The sequence below is a fragment of the Chiloscyllium plagiosum genome, unplaced genomic scaffold (assembly GCF_037043375.1).
Source record: "Chiloscyllium plagiosum isolate Xiang-an unplaced genomic scaffold, Cpla_swu_hap1 HiC_scaffold_20, whole genome shotgun sequence".
Taxonomy (NCBI): domain Eukaryota; kingdom Metazoa; phylum Chordata; class Chondrichthyes; order Orectolobiformes; family Hemiscylliidae; genus Chiloscyllium; species Chiloscyllium plagiosum.
Genome location: NW_028270158.1, coordinates 59,452,454 through 59,466,545, shown reverse-complemented (window position 1 = coordinate 59,466,545; position 14,092 = coordinate 59,452,454). Strand labels below are relative to the sequence as shown.

The window sequence follows — 14,092 nt, the reverse complement described above, 5'->3', positions numbered from 1 at the left end:
TCGCCCAGTTGTCGGGAACAGAATCAGTGATCAAGTTACATTTTCAATCAATTGAACCCTTGGAGTTATTTTTGTAATTAAAACAAAACTATGCATTGCTCTCAGATACTTGTCAGTAAGTTATTGACAGCAAGTACTTTTTTTCTATCAGTTCTTTATTCTGCTTAAATTTTCAAAATTATTCAATTCAGCAGTCTGAATGAGATTCAAGCAGAACGTAGCCACAGCAATTAAAATACAAGAAAAACAATAACGAAGAGAGTATGCTGTGCAAGATTAATTAAGAGGGCAGCAGCAAACTGGGTGAAGACAGACAGTCAATGCATCATGTCAAGGGAAGATGATACATTCACCAGAGTCTTAGCCAAGATTCTTTTCCCAAGTTAGTGTTATTTTTTCAAAATGTAGAATCCCTGTAGTGCAGTTAGAGGACATTCAGCCTATCAAGTCTGCACTGGCCCTTCAAAGAGCATCCCGCCCTATCTCCATAACCCCACATTTGCAGTGGCTAATCCAACTAAACTGCCCATTTTGGGACTGTGGGAGGAAACCAGAGCATCCGCAGGAAACCCATGCAGACACTGAATGTGAAAACGCCTTGCAGACAGTTGCCAAAGGGTAGAAGGGGTCCCTGGCACTATAAGGCAGCAGTGCTAATCACTGAGCCACTTACAAGATTGAGCTTTCAAGACAACATTAGTAATGTCACAGATATTTTTTCCAAAAACTCAATTTGACAACTTAAAAAGAAGTGATGTGATCTCAGCAATATTTGTTTTCCATAATTCCCGAGCTTAAGGAGAGTCCCAAACTAGAGGGTATAGGTTTAAGGTCCGAGGGGAAAGATTTAAAAGGAACCTAAGGGGAAACTTTCTCATGCAAATGGTGGCTTGTGTATGGAATAAGTTGCCAAAGGAAGTGGAGGAGGCTGGTACAATTTTTTGGTACAAATTTAAAGGCATCTGGATGGGTACATGAATTGGAAGGGTTTAGAGGGATATGGGCCAAGCTGGTAAATGGGACTAGATTTATTTCAGATACCTGGTCAGCATAGATGAGTTGCACCGAAGGGTCTGTTTCCATGCTGTATATGACTCTATAACTTGAGATAATTTCCTTCGACAAATCTTCAGAAGTGAACTATTGCCAAACTGACATTACAGGGTAGGTCAGGGTGTTGCTCATCTCTGGAGATTTTTATTCTCAGGCTCTCTGCATTACAATTTGGGAGGTCTGTAAATGGCCTTTAGTGTTTGTACTCCACACTTGCGTTAAATAGAAGAATTTGGGTAGGTCTTGGCCCAGTGCTATTAGTGCTGGATTGTTAATCCAGAAACCTAGGTAACGTCCTGGTGAGCCGGTTCAAATCCCACCACAGCAGAGGGTGGGATTTAAATTCAGCAAATATCTGAAATTAAGCACCTAATGACGACCATGAACCCATTGTCGATCGTCAGAAAAACCGTCTGGATCATTAATGTATTTTAAGGACATTAGCGAACCAGACCCACAGCAATGTGGGTGACTCTTAACTGCCCTCTGGACAATCAGGGACGGGCAATAAATGCTGGCCCAGCCTGCGACACCCACAGCCTGTGAATGATTTTTTTTTTAAAAAGTGGAGTGACAGAAAAAAAGCAAAAGCTAAAGATTTCATCCAAGAGAGGGCATCAACTCCAAACAGATGGATGTGTTGGCTTGAACTACAGTTGGAAGCATGAATAATGTAGAACGCTGCTGTAATCTAGGGCTATAGTCCCTCAGCTTTCCTGCTTCAAGATCTAATTTTGTATCAAAACATATACTTTTCCACAGTAAAAGTTAAACGTACATCTCACCCTTATTATAGTCTTCTCAGACTTAATGATTAGTTGGAAAGTTACAAAGCTACTGAAATTGCACTAGGCAGTATTAAATAAAATTGAAATCCAATTACGTACAAAGCATTGAAATCTGTTTGCAAAGATCCCAATATACTGCAGATGGACACCTACTCCACACAAGTCAGAGACCTACATAATACAAATGCAATAAAGGGGTAATTGGCATATGTAACCTGTTGGGGTAATTTCCATTTGACGTGATAAGTGCAGTTGAACAACACTTGAAGTTTCTGGGAACTCTCTTCATAACAATGTTTAGTTGTCCCTAACAACTCCCTGCAACTGTTTGAGGCAGCTACTCATCACCACATTCAAGGGCAATTAGGGATGGTCAAATTCTAGCTTTGCCAGTGAACACCATAGCTCATAAAAGAAAAATCAAGCACAGATTAGATAAACTGTCCATTATCTGTTTTGGCTGTTTTATTTGAGGGATAAATATTAATGAAACCCAGTGATCTTTATATTCATTATATCCTTATATTCCTAAGAACAGGAGTTCAAAATCTCAATCAAGAATATTCCAATAACATAGTACTGGGCACAGCATTTAAGAAAATCTAATACATTTTTTAAGTCCTTGAGTGGGACTTGAACACATAATGCTCTGACCTGAGAGTCTATTACCACCACTGGAGGAAGCTAACAGTCCATTTCTTAAGTTATGCAAGTGTATTGCTGGAAGTGACTTTAGTAAAGAGAGGTTTCAAATGGAATTAAGTTAATGGGGCAGAGGATATGCAAACAGAGCATTAGTAACTAGGGTGAACAGCATGTGTGTTTATCAAGGCCTCCTGCACACTGGATATCTGCTGCTTACAAGAAGTGTTTCATTTGGAGACACCTGGAACATGGAGAGCTCTTCAATTTGAAGTGTAATGTGAAGATGACCTGTTTCTGTTTTGTCCAAAATGCTTGGGTAGATCTGGATGGTTCTGGTACCAGTACTTATCTGTTGCTCTAATTATAAATCTGACCTTGCAAATGCAGCACAGTCCAACACAGGATCACCATAGAGTCAGATGTACAGCATGGAAACAGACCCTTCGGTCCAACCCCTCCATGCCGACCAGATATCCCAACCCAATTTAGTCCCACCTGCCAGCACCCGACCCATATCCCAAATTCTCGGTAACTATACCAGTTTTGTTCTCGGGTTAAAAAAGGACTGGAGCCTCAACACTCCTCTGCCTATTGCCACCACAATATTACACTTAACCTTTGGACAACCTGTCCGTGATACCTTAGACATTGTAAGAAGCAGGTTGTCACTAACGGAAAAGGCAACAAATGCCTCTTTTTTATATATAAAAGGTAGGAGTTGGTGACCTACACACAATTAAATTCACTTCAGAACAAGTGTAATTAGTGTCAAACACTTATTCATGTGTAAAGTATCAAACAAGTAACTACATAGCCTAGTCAATACAAAACTCTCAGCCATCATCATTGTTACAAACTGACAAACTCTCAGCCATCATCGCTGTCACAAAGGGACTGAAACTTGTTCAGTTTATTCAAGTTTCACTTCAGATGATACCATACATTGTTGTAATTCAACCAAAGTGCACACTTGCCACTCAGTCGCAACACTTTACAAAAGGAAGAGGAGAATGCTAAACAAAGATTTAGGGGAAGAGATAACTATTCAAGGCTCTTTTCAAAGAAAAAAAAAGACAAAAAAGAGACCACAATTCATAAAAAAGCTTTGAGGAAAAAAATTTTCCAGAAAATAAGAACCCCTATCTTTGACCTAGCACCTTTACACCCAACTTCATCGACCTATTACCTTCCCAGCTACATTCCCCATAGTCCCACACCCTCTCCCATTTACCCCTCAGCCCCCTTAGGCTACAAGCCTCATTCCTGATGAAGAGTTTATGCCCAAAACATCAATTCTCCTGCTCCTCGGCCTTTGCCTGACCTGCTGTGCTTTTCTAGCACCACACTCTCGACTCTGATCTCCAGGAACTGCAGTCCTCACCTTCACCCACCCCTATTTATCTCTCAACCCGCTTTCAATCCACAATTCTGATGAAGGGCTAATGCCTGGAACGTCTCCCGATCCTCCAGTTTGACCTGCTGTGCTTTCTCCAGCCCCACACTTTTCAACACTGAAACAAAGGCTATCCTCCAACAAGAAACAAACATTGAAATCAAAGTTGGTGGTGAGGCCAGAGCAGATACTGGAAATAGTTTGGATAACATGTCTCAATGTCACAAAGAGATTCAAAAATGAACAAGATGAAATTGCTGTCCTAGATGCTGGGAACTTTGAATCCCAATAAGGGCAAAATATCAGGTATTGTATTGTAAGAACACAAGAGAGAGAGCTTGGACTGTGAATTATTCAACTGTAGAGAGTTTGTGAAAAGATAAAGTGCTTCAAGGGCAGCTCCAGCAAATGTCTAGAAGCAAGTCTGTTGCACTTTTTTTTAAACAAAGCGAAAAACAATTTAGTCAGGAACGCTGGATAGTGAAACCAATAAAAGGGAAAGATCAAAATGTGAATGAAACAGCTTGTATCTGGAATCAAAGATGACCAAAATCATGCCATCATTGCTAGCTTGTGAAAACATGGCAAATAGTCAGATTTAATCGAGCAGAATCATTTAAACATCACATTTCTTAACTTCTTATCAGTTGCATAAAGCTAACGTTAAAAATTGAAGTTCTACGTACATGCACTCCCTCATTGTTGGAGCCCCATGCACAGAATACTTTTGCACCTGCTGCTAATTCATAAATAATTCTGTATGTATTATAGCAGGATGTACAAGCTGCACATTAACCTTTCATTCAAAATTTACACACAACTTTTAAAATTTCAATATAAAGCCTGACCTATTCTTTTGAGGTATTAGGTTTGTATTCTGATAATAATGGATTCAAACAGTTTGAAAACAAGTGTTGCTTGTTGCTGCACTGTTCCACATTATTATGTTTTTTTTAAACAGTACAGTCATCACAATATGTTGACAACAGGATACTGAAAATGGAGTACAGTTATTACTTAGTACTGGTGCTCTAAAACAGTTAAACAGTATAATAGGTGTATAAAAACAGCTTTTCTGCATAAAAATACACAGCCTTCATTTATTTTTCAGCCAACAGACAACCAATTTCAAGAGAAACTCTGAAACTGATGTAAACTCTTCAATGTTTATTGGAAACAGAACATCAAGAAACGTTCATAAAACATCTGGAATAATTTCTGATTGGGAACTCTAATGTATTGTGATAGAACAAATGAGACTGTGTGTAGTCAGCAATGGCCACACATTTGATTCACTAAGAATCTGGTACCGTAGGCAAAAAGGACAGGGAAAAACAGAAAACCTCGAGACTGCTATGAAATTGTTTTTTTTCCTCTCTGTACAATACAATTAATTGTTCAATTCATGTTATCCTAAGCTCTTACAACGATAAGAAAAACAACTCACAGTAACACAATCAATCAGTCACAATACAGCTCAGTCACAGCAGAGAGATCTGGGTTCAAATCTAGCCCAAAAATAGGTTGGAAACACACAGTGCCCATTCTGCTCCCAGGGCACATCACTCCACCAACAGTTCACAGCTTGCATTTGTAACAACCATTTAATCAGGTGTTACACTGACACAAGAAATGCCCACAGTAGTACACTACAGTAACGTGACTGCAAATCTTCCATAAAGACAGCCCGAGAGGGACCGAAGGGAAGGAATTATACAGAAACATGCAGCAAATCCTATCTTTAAAAGGTCTGATATGGGTGCCGTATTACAGAAAGGATGCATTGGAGAGTGGTTTAAAAGAATAGTTAAAAAAAAAGAGAAACTTTGGTTAAGAGGATACATTGAAGTTGGGGTGGTTCTCCTTAGACAGAAGAGAAGGGGATTCTGGTGGAGAATTTCCAAACTGTGAGCAGGCTGGAGACAGCAGGTAGGAAGACATTATTCCCACTTTTGCAAAGAAGAACAAGGGGCATAGCATTAAATTGATTAGCAAAGGAAGAGAGGGTGTGGTGACAAAAGGAACATTTTCACATAGCAAGTAGGATGCCTGGAAATGTGATGGAGTCAGGTTAAACTGAGGCATTCAAGATGGCACAAGATGATTATTTGGATCAATTATTTTGGAAATAGTGTGCAAGGATAGGAGATAGACATGAAGTAATAATGCTCATTTGAGGTGGTGGTGTAGGCTTGATGGCCTCCTGTGCCAGAGCAATTTCTTGTTTCTGTCCTCTTTTTCTTCTGCCTGCCCATGTTCATCTCCCCTTTCATATCCCTTTCTCATTGGTGAAGGAGGTACCCTTTATGTTCCATCTAGTATTCTCAACCAAGTGTCCAGTTTTCAATGATACATCTACATGGGGCAGCATGGTGGCTCAGTGGTTAACACTGCTGCTTCACAGCACCAGGCTCCTGGATTTGATTCCGGGCGATTGTCTGAGGAGTTTGCACATTCTCCCTATGTCTGTGTGGGTTTCCCCCCCCATATGCTCTGGCTTCTTCCCACAGTCCAAAGATGTGCAGGTTAGGTGAACTGGCCATGCTAAATTGCCCGTAGTGTTCAGGGATGTATAGGTTAAGTGCATTAGTCTGGAGAAATGTAGAGTGATAGGGGAATGGGTCTGGATGGGTAGCTCTTCGAAGAGTTGGTGTGGATGTTTTAGGCCAAATGGCCTTTTTCCACAATGTAGGGTTTGTATGATTCTATGCTGACTATAACCAGGCATTTTGACAGAAGCATCACTGCCTCAGCTGATTAGCTGCCTTCATGTTCAACTGATGCAGCATTACTAGAGAGCAAGCAGTGCTGCAAATCTTTTATGGAAATACTCAAGGACTTGAAACTAACTGCAACTCTGTAACAACTGTCAGTGCTGAGATGAGCCAACTCAACACAAACCAAAATAGTGTAAGGGGAACCCCTAATAGCTGGAAATTGAGAAACAAATTTGTAAGGAGATCTCAGTTATCTGCAAGGATAATAGGGTGGTTATGGTAAGAGATTTTAACTTTCCAAACATAGACTGGGATTGCCATAGCATTATGGGTTTAGATGGAGAGGAATTTGTTAAGCATGTACAAGACGATTTTCTGATTCAGTATGTGGATGTACCTACTAGAGAAGGTGCAAATCTTGACCTAAGTTTGGGAAATAAGGCAGGGAAGGTGACTGAGGGGTCAGTGGGGGAGCACTTTGGGGCCAGTGACCATAATTCTATTAGTGTTAAAATAGTGACGGAAAAGCATAGACCAGATCTAAAAGTTGAAGTTCTAAATTGGAGAAAGGCTAATTTTGACGGTATTAGGCAACAACTTCCAAACACTGACTGGGGACAGATATTCGCAGGTAAAGGGATGGCTGGAAAATGAAAAGCTTTCAGGAATGAGATAACGAGAGTCCAGAGACAGTATATTCCTGTTAGGGTGAAAGGAAAAGCTGGTAGGTGTAGGGAATGCTGGATGACTAAAGAAATTGAGGGGTTGGTTCAGAAAAAGCAAGAAGCATGCGTCAGATATAGACAGGATAGATTGCGTGAATCCTTGCGAGTACAAAGGCAGTAAGGGTATACTTCGGAGAGAATTCAGGAGGGCAAAAAAAGGGGACAAGAGGTAGCTTTGGCAAATAGAATAGGGCCCCTCAAAGATCAGCAAGGCAGCCTTTGTGTGGAGCCGCAGCAGATGGGGGAAGATACTAAATGAGTATTTTGCAACAGTGTTTACTGTAGAAAAGGACATGGAAGATATAGACTGTAGGGAAATAGATGGTGACATCTCAAAAAATATCCATATTACAGAGGAGGATGTGCTGGATGTCTTGAAACGCATAAAAGTGGATAAATCCCCAGGACCTGATCAGGTGTATCCTAGAACTCTTTGGGAAGCGATTGTTGGGCCACTTGCTGAAAAAACTATCATCGATAGTCACAGGTGAGGTGCCAGAAGACTGAAGGTTGCCCACCGTGGTGCCACTGTTTAAGAAGGGTTGTAAGGACATGCCAGGGAACTATAGACCAGTGAGCCCGATGTCAGTGGTAGGCAATCTTTTGGAGGGAATCCTGAGGGTCAGGGTGTACATAGATTTGGAAAGGCAAGGGCTGATTAGGTATAGTCAGTATGGGTTTGTGTGTGGGAAATCATGTCTCACAAACTTGATTTGAGTTTTTTTGAAAAAGATTGATTATAGCAGAGCGGTGGACATGATCTAGCTGGAGGAGAAAGTGAGGACTGCAGATGCTGGAGATCAGAGCTGAAAAATGTGTTGCTGGAAAAGCACAGCAGGTCAGGCAGCATCCAAGGAACAGGAGAATCGATGTTACGGGCATTCTCCTGTTCCTTGGATGCTACCTGACCTGCTGCGCTTTTCCAACAACACATTTTTCAGCTCTGATCTCCAGCATCTGCAGTCCTCATTTTCTCCTCGAAGATTTTAACCTACTGCGAATCCTCTTGCAAGGATGCCTTCCTTGAAGAAGCTCTCTTCCTTCCTCTACAATTCCTGAAGAAGGGCTTATGCCCAAAATGTCGATTCTCCTGTTCCTTGGATGCTGCCAGACCTGTTGCGCTTTTCCAGCAACACATGATCTATCTGGACTTCTGTAAAGCATTCGACAAGGTTCCCCATGGAAGACTGGTTAGCAAGGTTTCATGGAATACAGGGACAACTCGCCATTTAGATACAGAACTGAATCAAAGGTAGAAGACATAGGGTGACGTTGGAGGATCGTTTTTCAGACTGGAGGCCTGTGACCAGTGGAGTGCCACAAGGATCAGTGCTGGGTCCTCTACTTTTTGTCATTTACATAAATGATTTGGATATGAGCATAAAAGGTATAGTTAGTCAGTTTGCAGGTGACATCAAAATTGGAGGTGTAGTGGACAGCAAAGAAGGTTGCCTTGGAGTACAATGGGATCTTGATCAGATGGGCCAATGGGCTGAGGAGTGGCAGATGGAGCTTAATTTAGATAAATGAGAGGTGCTGCATTTTGAGAAAGCAAATCTTCGCTGAACAAAGAGACCTTGGAGTGCAGGTTCATAGCTCCTTGAAAGTGGAGTCGCAGGACGATAGGACAGTGAAGGCAGTGTTTGGTATGCTTTTCTTTATTGGTCAGGGTATTGAGTACAGGTATTGGGAAGTCATATTGCGGCTGTACAGGAAATTGGTTAGGCCACTTGTGCGCAGTTCTGGTCTCCTTCCTATTGGAAGGGTGTTGTGAAACTTGAAAGGGGTGACCTTATAGAAGTCTATAAAATCATGAGGGGCATGGATAGGGTAAATAGACAAGGTCTTTTCCCTGGATGGGGAAGTCCAGAACTAGACAGAATAGGTTTAGGGTGAGAGGGGAAAGATATAAAAGAGACCTAAGGGGCAACGCTTCCATGCAGAGAGTGGTGCATGTGTGGAATGAGCTGCCAGAGGAAGTGGTGGAGACTGGTACAATTGCAACATTTAAAAGGCATCTGGATGGGTATTTGAACAGAAAGGGTTTGGAGGGATATGGGCCGGGTGCTGGCAGGTGGGACTAGATTGGGTTGGAATATCTGGTTGGCATGGACGAGTTGGATCGAGCCGTCTGTTTCCGTGCTGTATGTCTCTATGGCTCTGTGACTCTAATCCACTTCATTAAACTTCAGTGAATTTTCTGATATTTTTTGAAATGTCACAATTATCATTTCTGAATTCCCAATTTGAAAATATCAATTCTGTACACTTTTTTGAAAAAGCCAGTCTAACATTTTATCCTGGAGGTGAGCCCTGTGCAAATGTATGGGTTTTCCCCAAAACGTCCTGCAGAATTTAACTGCTGCGTTGCTCTCAAATGACAGCCTGATCAATAGTAGCACAGCAATTAGCACTGCTGCCAGGGATCACGTTTGATTCCAGCCTTTAATGACTGTGTGGAGTTTGCACATTCTCGCAGTGTCTGCGTGGGTTTTCTCCGGGTGCTCAGATTTCCTCCCAGAGACCAAAGATTAGCGGTGGGAAATTGCCCATAGCATTCAGGGGATGTCCAGGCTAGGGAGATTAGCCATGAGAAATGCAGGGTTACACGAATAGGGTGGGAAGCTCTTCAGAGGTTTAGTGCAGACTCAATGGACTGAATGACCTTTATCTGTACTGTAGGGATTCTGTGATCCTGTGAATAAGATAGAAACCCCAGAATTAGAAAAATGCCTAAGAAAAACCAGGTGAATTAAGTGTAGACTGTTGATGTGGGGAATGTAGGCTTATTCGAGATTAGAAAGGGAAAGAAGGTGTAGGTTGGAGGGACGATTTTGGGGTGGGAGGTTGGTGAGACAGAGGTGGTTTGTCTGCACTGGTTGTTGGATACACTCCTGTAATTCCTGGCCCAGAGACAGTGCAGCAAAAGACACATATCACAAAAGCTTAAACCCATCCCCCTCCTTCAGACTGCCAAGCTCCCCAATGCCTGGGAAATCTGGCTGCCTGATGTTCGGGACAGAACCTTAAGACAATTTCTTAAAAGAATACTTAAAGTGACTGCAAGTGGGTTGGTTACCTATGCCTTATCCCTCTTCCAGAGGAATTTCACAAACCTAGTCATCACATCTTGCTCCCAGTCTATTTCTTATGAGAAATTTCCTTCCACAAAATAGCTTAACTGCCATTTGATAAACAACTCCAATTTCAACACCTTTGCAGGATAATGTAACCAATCACAAATTTAAAAACACTAACAGTTTAAGTAACACCCACAATAAACAGAACATCAAGGAGTGTTTAATGAACATATAATATTATGCTCCACTGAATTGCTGACGTGAATAGGCAGTTAACAGCAGGTCGTTAAGAAACTTTATTACTGGCAAAGTTCAACATGCTTGGAGCTTTCTTTGATGCATTACATTACAAGAAAACCTGCTTTCAAACTATTACACTTAAACTGTTTAATGCAATCAATTATCATTTTGATACAGACAAAAATTAGACTCTAAAATCCAATTCTAAAATAATTAATCAATCTGTTCGTAGCTTCATCACTGCAATGAGTCCAGAGGACTTATATGTGAAAAGAGGCAGCAATTTCTGGTGATTGCACATGGCTTGTTAAAAACAGAAATCCATATTGCAATGCAAGATATGTTGCTTCTCCAAAAAGCTTACAATCCAATTCACCAGTCAAATATATCAGCTGATAAAGCTTCAATTCTTACCACATGGACACAGATGGTGGTCAAAAAGCTATAAGGCCTGTCCTTAATTATCCTTTTAACAGCATGGGGTAAATCTCAATTACAATCAAACAAACTGGCTGGCATTGTAAATTGACCTTTACAGGCATGCCACTGCATTCTTCCCATTATAATTATTGCAATTTGCTTTAAAGTTACTTTATTTAATGTTTCAAAACATTTGCTTCTGTTAATCTGACTGTTCTTTCTCTCTTGCTATCTATCTAATTTCATATTAAATTTACAATTCCAACTGCCTAGTTCAGGAACTCCTTTCTGGTCTAGTCAGTTGAAGATGTACAATTATGTATCCAATTGATGCAGACCTCAGATGACATTTAGAGCAGACCTTCCCAAACTTTTACATCTACTGTGACTCTACTTCGAGGCTTAAACTATCATGTGAAAGCAGAGAAGGGAGGAGGTGCAGGGTGAGAAGAGAAGAGAAGAGAAGAGAAGAGAAGAGAGAGAGAAAAACAGGAAAAAAGCCACATGGAGACCCAAAATTTCAGTTTGCAGGCTTTGGGAGACCCTGCTCCAAGACACATTTTTCAATGGGATAATAGACAGGAATTTCTCCAGGCAAAAACCCAGAGAAATCTTATGTCTAAATACGAGTGAGCTCATGTTCAGAACACACTCTGGTACAGTTTTAAAAAGGAGGAAGGATTCTCATCACATTAATAATCAGCCTGCCGTACACAGAAATTGCTAGATCAAAAAAAAAAGCTCCACTTAATTCATCTTCCGCCACCCTGGAGTTTGCATGGTAGAAGAGCTGATGACAAATGAAAATAATCAGCTTCAATTACTGCAAAAGAAACAAATCCCACTTTGGAATCATATTGCCAAAGTTCTCTGTTCTCCTCTGTATTATATCTCAAGTTACTCCCTACATCCTAAAATAAACCTTGTTGAATGAATCAACACAATTAGCTTCTGCCGAGGAAGCCAGTTAAGCAAATTTACAGTATACTCAAAATAATATTCCCATGGATTGGTTTTGAGATTAGTTTTGCTCAGGGCAACTGCTAGTTCTACTGTTCTGACTAAAGTGAAATGGCCCTCATTGGAGTTGAATTTAGAATCCTGAAAATGCTTTTACTATGCAGGCTTGCAATTTGCTTGTCCTTATTCGCTGAACTTGCAAACGATAGAAATCTATTGTGCTTGTGATGCCTAGCTTTGAATAATTTAATACCTTTTAAAGAAAGAGATTCCTAAATAGATCACTTTGACCCCTGCCAATAACACTCTCCAGGCCTGAGTTTATGTTGGGTGCATTTTACAACATCTCCACGGATTCCCACTTGCTTCTTTTTCAGTACCAGACTGTGCAGATCTTTTGCAAAGGGTTACTGAAATATAAGAATACCAGGTCCAATACCTCACCATCAGGCTTCTCTCTTACCGGTCTTAAAATAAACTAAACTAGATTGCCAACGCTTTGAGGCTATATTGACAATCTTTTGCATCAACACGTTAAATAGTCTTATCTTCAATTAGTATGTGGTTATAGTTTCGCTCACAGAGCTGGTGAGTTGTCATGCAAATGTTTCATTACCATTAGTCACATCATTAGTCTGATTTCCATGAAGCATTTTTGTTTACTCGGCTTGATATTTATGTGCCCCAGTCTGTTAAGGTGGGTGATATCACTTCCAGTTTTCCTTTGTAGTGGTTTGTATATGGGATCTATGTCAACGTGCTTGTTGATGACACTGCAGGTTGAAAATCAGGCCTCTAAGGATTCCCGTGCATGTCTCTGTTTAGCTGGACTCAGGATGGTTATGTTGTCCCAGTCAAGTTGGTGGCTTTCTTTGTCTACGTGAACAAAGATGAGGGAGAACTGGTCGTGCCGTTTTGCTGTTAGTTGGTGTTCTTGTATCCAGATTGCTAGTTTTCTTCCAGTCTGTCCGATATAATTTTTATGGAAGTCATTATATGGAATTTTGTATATCATGTTGGTCCTTCACGTTATGGGTATCAGGCCTTTTGTTCTTCTCAGTAGTTTAGTGTGGCTGTGGTTTGGTGTGCTGTCATGATTCCTTGTGGTTGTAGTAGTCTGATCGTCATTTTTGATACGTTCTCGATATAGGGTAGGGTGACTAGTGTATTGGGGCGTACAGTGTCTTGTCAGTCCACAAAGTATCGGCAGATGGAACTGCTGGGGTATCCATTGTTTGTATAGGTCTTCTACCTCCTTCCTGCGTAGTTCTGGTGTGTTGCAGTGTGTAGTAGCTTATTTAAATAATGTCCTATAGACATTGGGATAGTTGCTATTGTAGTTAAGGATTGGTCCATGTGAGTGGCCTTGCTGTATACTTTGGTTAGGAAGTCTCCATTGGTTCTTCATTCTACCATGATGATTAGGAAAGGGAGTTGATTGCCATTTTCCTCCACACTGATGAATTTGATACTCGTGGATATGTTGTTGATGAGATGGTGTGTTTCCTTTAAATTCATGCGTTTGATGACAAACGTGTCATCCATGGATCGGATCCACAGTTTGAGTTGGATTATGGGGAGGGCTGTGCAATCCAGGCATGACTGTTTCTGCTGAGTGTCCTGGTACCGATGATGCCATAGATGTGCCATTGCTTTACTGATATATGTGGCCATTGAAGATTAGGTGAGTGATGAGGCACAAGCCCAATAGTTTGAATATATTGTCCTTGCTGATGGTGTTGTTGGTGGCTCAGTATTTCTGGTTCTTCCAGTAGTGCTCCAAGTGTTTCTTTCACCAGTGGTATGTCAATGAATATAAACAGTGCTGCAATATGAAAGAAAATCATCGCTGATTTTAATGTTCCTGAGGAATTCCTGAGCTGAGTGGATGGCATGGGTTGATCCGTTGACAAGATGGTTCAGTCTCGGCTGTAGTTCCTTGGCCACTTTGGGTGTAGGTGTGCTCTGTAGGCAAACTATGGGTATGAGGGGGATGTCTGGTTTACACACCTTTGAGTCCATAAAAGTGGCACTGTTTACCTGTGGATACTTGTGTGAAGCACAATAAACT

General features: G+C 41.1%; 1 protein-coding gene across 1 annotated transcript in view; it reads right to left on the bottom strand.

Annotated features, from left to right (window-relative positions):
* The window catches only part of LOC122560494 (inactive rhomboid protein 1), a 365,137-nt gene that overhangs the window by 348,489 nt on the left and 2,556 nt on the right, over nucleotides 1-14,092 (bottom strand). The window lies entirely within an intron of this gene.